Source organism: Lygodium microphyllum, chromosome 1 (assembly GCF_053477565.2).
Source record: "Lygodium microphyllum isolate KBCC chromosome 1, Lygodium_microphyllum_v1.1.10, whole genome shotgun sequence".
NCBI classification, from domain to species: domain Eukaryota; kingdom Viridiplantae; phylum Streptophyta; class Polypodiopsida; order Schizaeales; family Lygodiaceae; genus Lygodium; species Lygodium microphyllum.
This window is the reverse complement of record NC_141135.1, coordinates 66244434-66252791: the sequence shown is the minus strand read 5'-3', so window position 1 is coordinate 66252791 and position 8358 is coordinate 66244434. Positions and strand designations below refer to the sequence as shown.

The 8358-nt window shown below is 37.0% G+C and overlaps 2 pseudogenes; both read right to left on the bottom strand.

Annotated features, from left to right (window-relative positions):
• Nucleotides 1-5109: 5109 nt before the first annotated feature.
• LOC148041210 (uncharacterized) lies at nt 5110-6037 on the bottom strand (annotated as a pseudogene).
• A 13-nt stretch (nt 6038-6050) lies between these two features.
• LOC148041209 (cold sensitive U2 snRNA suppressor 2-like) lies at nt 6051-7229 on the bottom strand (annotated as a pseudogene).
• Nucleotides 7230-8358: the final 1129 nt, after the last annotated feature.

The following is an 8358-nucleotide window of genomic DNA, read 5'->3' as shown; positions in this document are numbered from 1 at the left end:
TATCTTGTTATAAGCATATTTCTACAAGGATAGATGAAGAAATGTTTGAACTTGGAGGGGACTACTACTATCACTCCACATATTATGTGTACACCTTCACATGAGGATCCCACTCCATGGCAATCACTTTCAAGAGAGCGACCCCTAAATATGTCACTATCATGTCTATGAGAGTGAGTTTTGCGAGTGTCACCAAGGTGCATGCAACATAGATCATATTTAATATGTATGTAGAAATCTTATCATTATGTTCTCTTTACTTTCTCAATTTGAAGGACTTTGACTTTGAGATTTGAATTTGTGCATGTTATATAATCATTATTTGAAGTTAAACTCTTGCACATTTTGTCATTCAACTAGATAAAGTGCTTCTGTTAGGATTTTTTATCTTTATTAGGAAAATAAGTAGTCCATGTGTTTGACAAGATAGCAGATATGGTGAGGACATGGCTAATAGGAATCTCTCCTTACAATAGACAAGATCCTTGCAAGGGGTAAGATTTTTACTTAGCTACGAGTATCGTAGCTCCAACATGAACTCTTTTCTATAGCTAGTAGCTTAGCTTAAACCAAATAATGTTGATTTAATAAAACTCCATTTCCTAGTTGCAAACTAATAAGGCCACTATAGAAACCTCTTTTTACATGTAATTAGTCATATACACACCTACAAATTCAAATAAGAACCCAAGCTACACCTTGTCCATAATAGCTAACTCAAGTATACTTATGCTATCAAGGGATTTATAACTAATACTTATCCTATCAAGGGATTGACAACATAGTACTAATACATTTGTTATTAGCATAATCAATTTCATTTAATATGGAATCTAAGGTTTGACAATTGTTATAAGCAGCAAGAGTTTCACTTAACATGGAATCCATGGATTAAAATTTGTCTTAGAAGTGATTTACAATTCAAATATTTGAATCATATTATAGTAGTTTGTAATTAGGTTTATTTTTCAATACAACTAGCTATCAAATAAAATTACCTATGCTCAATTCCATTAATAGCACCATCATTAATCATAAAGGGTCCTAAATTACCTATCAATATGTTACCTAGGCTCTACTTCACAAAAGGAGGCTCCTTATCATTTTATAGGAGGGAAAAAGTTAACCTAATTAATTTTATCATTATTCTCTATAAAGATTGCTGTGGAAGAATCCTAACTTGAGTATGGGGGATGCCATTTATTAATGGAAGTGTTATGAAAATGCAAGAAAAGAACTATAGGAAAATAAGATTATGATTTCATTTATTGTGGATTTTCAATATTGTTTAATGGCCACATGATTGTAACTTGTCATGGGTAGGCTTGCATATGACATGGGTTGCTCATACTTGGTAGTAGGAACTAATGTGATTTGTGTTTGGTACAATAGATTATTAAAAGGAGATATTATCTTATTGAAGAGCGCTTATGGTATGTAAGGACTATTTATTGGGTGCTTGAGTAGCATGAAATCATTTTATTCTCGATATACACCCTAAGCATGATGGTTGTATGTGCACAATAAAAGTGATTATTTGTGGGATAATTTGTAATATCTTGGAATTATTATTTTATTGATGCATATCTTCACTACATTAGGATTGATATTTTTTATCTCACCTTTAGGAAAAATAATTCACTAGAAAAATTTTAGGAAAGATGAGCTGTGGAAGGAAAAGAAATTTTGTATTTTGAGCATCAAAGAATAAAATCAAATAAATACATGTAGGAGGATGTGGTTACCCAGAAATGGGGGGATTGTTGTACCCAATTGGTCTCTCATGTACTGTTTTCAGTCAACTCTATTCTTTAGCAATTTTTTGTTCATGAATTTTCTTCAGTTTTGTGCAAGACTAGGGTGGATTCTTCGAACAGTGGTATCTAAGCATAGTAATTGGTTTGTGCATCACTTTAAAGGTCTTTATCAAGATCAATGTATCCATCAATCCTCCATGCCTCTTCCATGCTCACCATCAATCATCATTCAAGCAAGTATGAGGTAAAGCTATTATACAGTGATGCACAGCCTAAAGCATGGGATATGTCTCTTTCACCCTTCCAAGGTGACATAGGTATTTTCCAAGTTCTTACTCTTAATGTGTCATTCTCTCTTAGTATGTTGTCTTCCATAGCTTCCCCACAAGTGGTTTTCCCACAATCAAGGTGGCTTTACCAAGAAGACTAAGAGAGAGAATTCTAAATACGAGAGTTTATTGTTGCTATGCATGTGGCTCCAAAACCACTCCAGGGTTCCAGTTTGAGGTCTAGTCTATCATCTAATAGTTTGCTAATATCATCAACAAGGGCCAAGATAACAAGCGACACCATCCAAAAAATTGTGCTATCCTACACGGCAACAAAAATGGCATTATACATAGCATCAACGGGTAGCATGTTTTGAGTAAGCTTTAAAAGATTTTACAATCAAGCTTATAACTTTCAATAACCTTACTACATTGTTTTTTCCTTACTTTGTCAGCCAGTGGTTTTCTTTTTTAGAATGGGGAGGGCAATTACATAACCCTGTTTTCCAATAAACTCATCATAATACCTTCCCTACAAGCATTGTTTCTATGCAAGGCTTGTCATTCCTTTTAGCACACAATAATAACATTTTCTATGTCTCATTTTCATGTAATAAAGGATTAATTGGAACCAATAATTACGATCATGCTCATATATACCTAGTCTCACCTTAATGTCTATTTTAAAGGTTGTTCCCATGTATATTTCTCCTTTGTTGTTCAAGTTTATCCACTAAGAGTTATATGTCTATGTTTTAAAAAATCATATGTATCCCCTACTTATGATTAATTAACAGTTGATTACCATTCTCAATGCAATAGTTGTATGCACACAAGCACTAGTGATTATTTCTGTAGGCTAATTTGTAAAATTAAAAGCTTAAAATAATTATTTTACTAATGTATATCTTGACTAGCTTAGGATTTATATTTTAGATCTTATCTTTATGAAAAGTATTTCACTTTGGAGAAAAGAATTGGGAAAGATGAGTTATGCAACGAAGAGAAATATGTGGCCTATTTTTGAGATGTATTTTGTCTTTTGAGCACTAAGAGAATAAAATTAAATAAATACATGCATAGGGGATGTGCTTACTTATGTATGGAGAGATTATTGTATCCAATTATTCTCTCATGCACTCTTCTCTCTCAACTATATTCTTTGGCAATTTGTTGTTCATGAAATTTCTTCAATTTTGTGCAAGGCTATGGTGAATTCTTGCAACAATAGAAAGATCCAAATAGATAACAATGTCCTAAGGATTATATTATAAAATGTAGATGTCATTAGTAAGAAGAATATTAGTAAGCCTGTCAATTAAGTTATGACTAATTAAAAAGACATTTAATATACCATTTAAGTTCTTATATATGAATAGTGCACTAAGTATGAGGGGGGACCTTATAATTATCCAAAATGTTATAAGTATTACTATTAGGATTGTAACTATTAGAATACTAACTTGAGCATAGGGAAGACATTCTAACTATGGTATATCTAAACCATAAAATTTTCCTAAGAGTTATACTATACAATGCAAGTGTCATTGTAAGAGAACCTTAGTAAGCTCTCAAATTAGTTAATGATAGGTTGAAAACACACACAAAGCCCAAGTCAAGGCATGGAATTTTCCAAACACTAAAATTTTAAACTAGTAGTGGCCTATAATAATAGTATGTGCTTTACTCTCAAGCCTATTTTCAAAGTGACCGAGTGGAGGCAAGGTAGATTGACTATGTTGCATTAAATGGACTACAACAATAGAGATAATTGAGATAGGGAGTGGCAAGATTAGTGACATGCAATATATAAAGGAAAGGTAATGATAAATGTAGGGCTGATAAGTTGACTAAGAAGGTATTGAGGTTATTTTGGCACAATAAGTTGGGTAGACAAGGTTATTCTAAAATCATGATTGACATGGATGCATAACACCTATTTGTATGAGTGATGACCGACATTGAGAGTGTGACGTATCCCAAGCCGTAGGGCTAGATATTCGGATCCTTGGGAGTTATTTGGTGAGGTTTATCTATCATCTCGTGAATCATTTAATTAAAAGAGTGGAGTGTGTTTCGAATGTGTTTCATATTTACATCACATCTTGGAGCCAATCCCCGAAATGTAGGAGAGCCATAGTAGTGAAGGGGCAGTGATCAACCGAGGGGTGCTCAGTGTGTGTATGCTACATGGTGTATAGCACCAAGATGTTTAGGGAATCCCTCTAAGGAGTGGGGAAAGAAGGATTTATTGGACTACAAAACCATATAAACGCAAAGTTCATAGATGCTCTTGGGGCCATGAGAGGCCATGTGGGGTGGTTTTAGGTGAGTAGTGAGGCCCAACTAGTACCTTAGAGCTAGTGTCTAGCATGTTTTAGGTCCTGACACATGGTGCACTTTTTAAAAGTGACTAATAAGTGGTGGTTTTCAAATTTTGGTCAATAAGACCAATTTATTAGTGTATGCCAAAAGGTAGTGAGATAGATCCAAAAGACCGTCAAGTCAAACTTCAGAAGCAAGAAAGAGAAAAATGGGCTAGATGGCGGGCCAAAATCATTAGAAGATATTCTCCGCAAAGGAGTGGTCCAATACCCTTACAAGGGTGAGGTCTTAGTAACCCTAGCTTGACGCTGTCGTGGAGTTCATGCAAGAGCTGCTGAACACAGGGTTCAAGATGCGCCAAGGAAAGAGGCTAACAAGAATATCTCATTTTTTGTTGCCAAAGAACAATTGTATTATTGCCAAGATGTTTACAAAATACAAGATGAATTCCAATCTGATCAGTCCACTGGTTTTAGGCCACCTGATTTAATTCTGTAGCATTTGTAGATCCTTCTGCTATAATGATCATATGGATCCTTGAAGCTCCTTCTTGCATGTTAGCATGACAAGAAAAATGCAAGTGAACTTTTCTTGGAGAAATAAAGACAAGTATTCGTTCCAGCTTGAAAGGAAGATGCAGGTTTACTGACACAAGTTGGTTTGTTTTGCCCTTTTGTGTTTCTTTAACGGCTGAGAACTCTAGGATTCAGTCAGAGCTGCCCAATGCTGGCCTATTGTTCGCTGCATTAAAAAAACAACTATCCTTCCCCTCCTTGTTTAGTAATACCACTAATATTGCCCAAACTGTTCACACCAATTGACACTGCTGAGCTCATATGGGCTTCCTCCTCTGCTGTCGCATCAACAATATAATACTTGCCAACCAATAATGTTTGCCTATGCTTTGGCTTCCAGTACCTTTGTTAGTGTGCCAATTACAGGTACTTTGGAAGTATCCAACTTGCAGAACTCCTCTGGATTATCACTCACTTCAAAATCAACTTCTTCTTCAGTAGTAGCACTTGTCACTTCCACTTTGGGGATCCCCGTATTGCTCCGTGCTGCCTTGACTGTAATAGCTTATATTCACCTACTCCACTTTGACCATCAAGTAAACTTCTTTGCAATGCTCTTGAAAGTTCCAAGGATAATTCCTCTCCATCTTTCGAACTTTGGAGCTGCAGTCGGAGAGCATTCAACATTGATTTCAACTTTTCCTTGATTTGATCTATTAGAGGTGGGCCTTCCAAGCTCAGCTTGTGGAATCACCCCAAGCTCGATGGAGAAAGCGCAATAATCATGACAGCCTCGTCCGTCGCTGCGTTTTTGGTGATGTATTCCAAATCTTTCTTTGTCTCAAATAATGTTTTCAATATGCTGGAATTCCACTCAGTCTGTTGTTTACTCCGTTTGGCATATTGCTCAAGGAAAGGCTCAGCCTCTAACAGATACATGTGATCCAAAATTCTCCTTTCAGCACTCTTCCTTCTGATGTAATCTGCCCACTCTTCCGCTTCTCAGCCTCAACAATTTGCAATTTCTCAATGTTGAACTCCTGCATCAGAGAGTACAAATCTCCTCTGCGGAGACAGCGATTTCGTTAGCTTTCTCCTCTGCTTCCTGTCAGATGAACTGGACCATCTGCAGAACCTGCTTAGAGACATCTAAGTCGTTCCTCTTGCCCATGTAATATGTTGTTTTAGATTTTTTTTTCTGGTCTGGTTGTTTTAGCATACCACACGCAGTTGTCTCCAGCCAGCATTATGCTTTTTCCCTCCAATATCAGCGCGTCCTTTTTCGAAAGTGCTTCAATTTGTCTGCCACCAAACCAACAACCATTCATAATCTAAATACACTTTAGGCCACTATGTCTATCTTTAAATTTGACCAGAACTAGCCCTTGTGAGTTTTAGATACGAATTTTCCCAATAGCACCAAGTTTGCTACACTCTTCAGTTATGTCTGCCTCCAAATCTGAGAGCAGATTCGGGTCCTCCACCAACTCCTGCTGTGTGAACATGTTTTTCAGAAGCACACCCATTGCTTGCTGCTTCTTAGCATCATCGAGGCCACCCCACCCAAGGGCTTTTTATTCTGCTTGCTTCAGTTTCTTCTTTTTCTGCTTGTTCTGATCCTTTTTTATAAAAACCTCACCATTCTGTTCGAATTTGGCATGGGAGACTATCATAGGTTGCTTATCACCAGGACGAAATGGGACACCATCCAAAAGCTTGATAGCCAGGTCCATAGAAGGCTCCTTCAAATAAGTTACAAGTGCATCTCCTTTAAGCCTACCTGATTCTTGTCAGTATACAGCTTGATTCTGAGCTTTTTGGTATCTGGGTCCTCCTTAATGATACCATATTTTGAAAACACGTCTACAACCTATGCTTCCATTTCATCAGTTGCTTTCCGCTTATTAGCAAGTGTTTTTTTTTTTAAATCCTCTACTGGAGGAGTATTTTCTTCTGCCTCTTCTGCAATCTTCAAGGTTGGAAACACTTCCTCTTCATGTACGAACGTCATTTCTTCAGCTCCATAAAGTGGAGTCTCAAGAACAGGATCACCCTGAGGGACCCAAGCTTTGAGTTTATGATCCCATTTATAAACAGTACCATCATCATCTGTAAACTCTTCTTCCCCTTCAAATAGTAGGCATCAACTGGTCGAGGTTAAGCTTATGCATGCCTCCTTGAATGAGAGCAAAAGAAACTCTTGTCATAACTGCATTGAATGCCACATTTGGGCCACCGACGCCACTGACGATAGAGAACATAGCCCCAATTCCAAAGGCAGCTACCATGCTGGTCTGAACATCTTCCACGCCACCACGAGCTCTTCTCATTGCACATGATATTCCTGAATTTACACCTGTCATTACTGCAAAGTTTCGAGCTTGAACTAGAGGACCACCTGTCAAAGCCTTTTAACATAGTCTAGAATCAGAAGCCTTGGTCCAGGTGCAACCTTTGTCTTCATAGCTTAAATGTTGGCTTTTACAAAGCTTCCTTTGATTCCACGGTTTCCTGCGCTTTTCTTGAAGTTCATCATTGAAACTGATAGCATGATAATATTCTTTGGCATCAGTTTTTCATATTTTTCTGACACACACACAACACGCACACACAAACAAAAACACACGCAAACACAAACACACAAGTGGAGTATGTACATTGGATGTGGGTACAGAAAAGGACGGAAAAATAACACAGCAATCAAACACAATGAAACACACGTGAAAAGATAACACAGATGCACAACAAAAATGGAGGTGTTTACGGCTCGGATGCGCAGCAGCACGACAACGCATAGTCCGTTAGGAGAAGGAATTTCTAGTACTTTCCCTCTTCCAATCAATATGACCACTTTGAGTGGTGTAATAGTTCATATCATCCAAACTCCTTTAGTGAATCCGGTTGTCACCATGGTGCAACCCATTGCAATCCTAGTGAGGACACCAAACTTGCCAACCTTAAGGTTTCCTCTACTCATTTTTAATGGGCTAGCAGAGGAAGATGCAGAACTTCATATCAATGAATTTCAAAAGTTATTGTTTAACTGTCAAATTCAAGATAAATGACATTTGATGATGTTCTTTAATATGACTTTGAAAGAACGAGCTGTAGTATGATATCACAACCTAGAGGCTTGAATCATAACTATGATTGACTTCTTCTTTGCAGCCTTTTGAAGAGAGTTTTCTCCTAAAAGGGGAGGTCAATACTGGATATGTGTCATTAATGTAACACATCAAGAACCTCACGAAAATGTTCATGGGTATGCCAAAAAACTGAAGTAATTATTCCATAAGTTGCAAATTTATAATCATATTCTAGCTGCTACTACTCAATTGCAATACTTTTTGAATGAGTTAGACTTTAACAGTCGAGTGCAATTGAGCAGTGTTGCTCTTGCTGACATTGATATGGCTATTACAAGAGTAGAGAAGGTAGAATCAAAATTGTAAGTGGCTTATATCTCTAGGAAATTAACTAGAATCCGAGTCT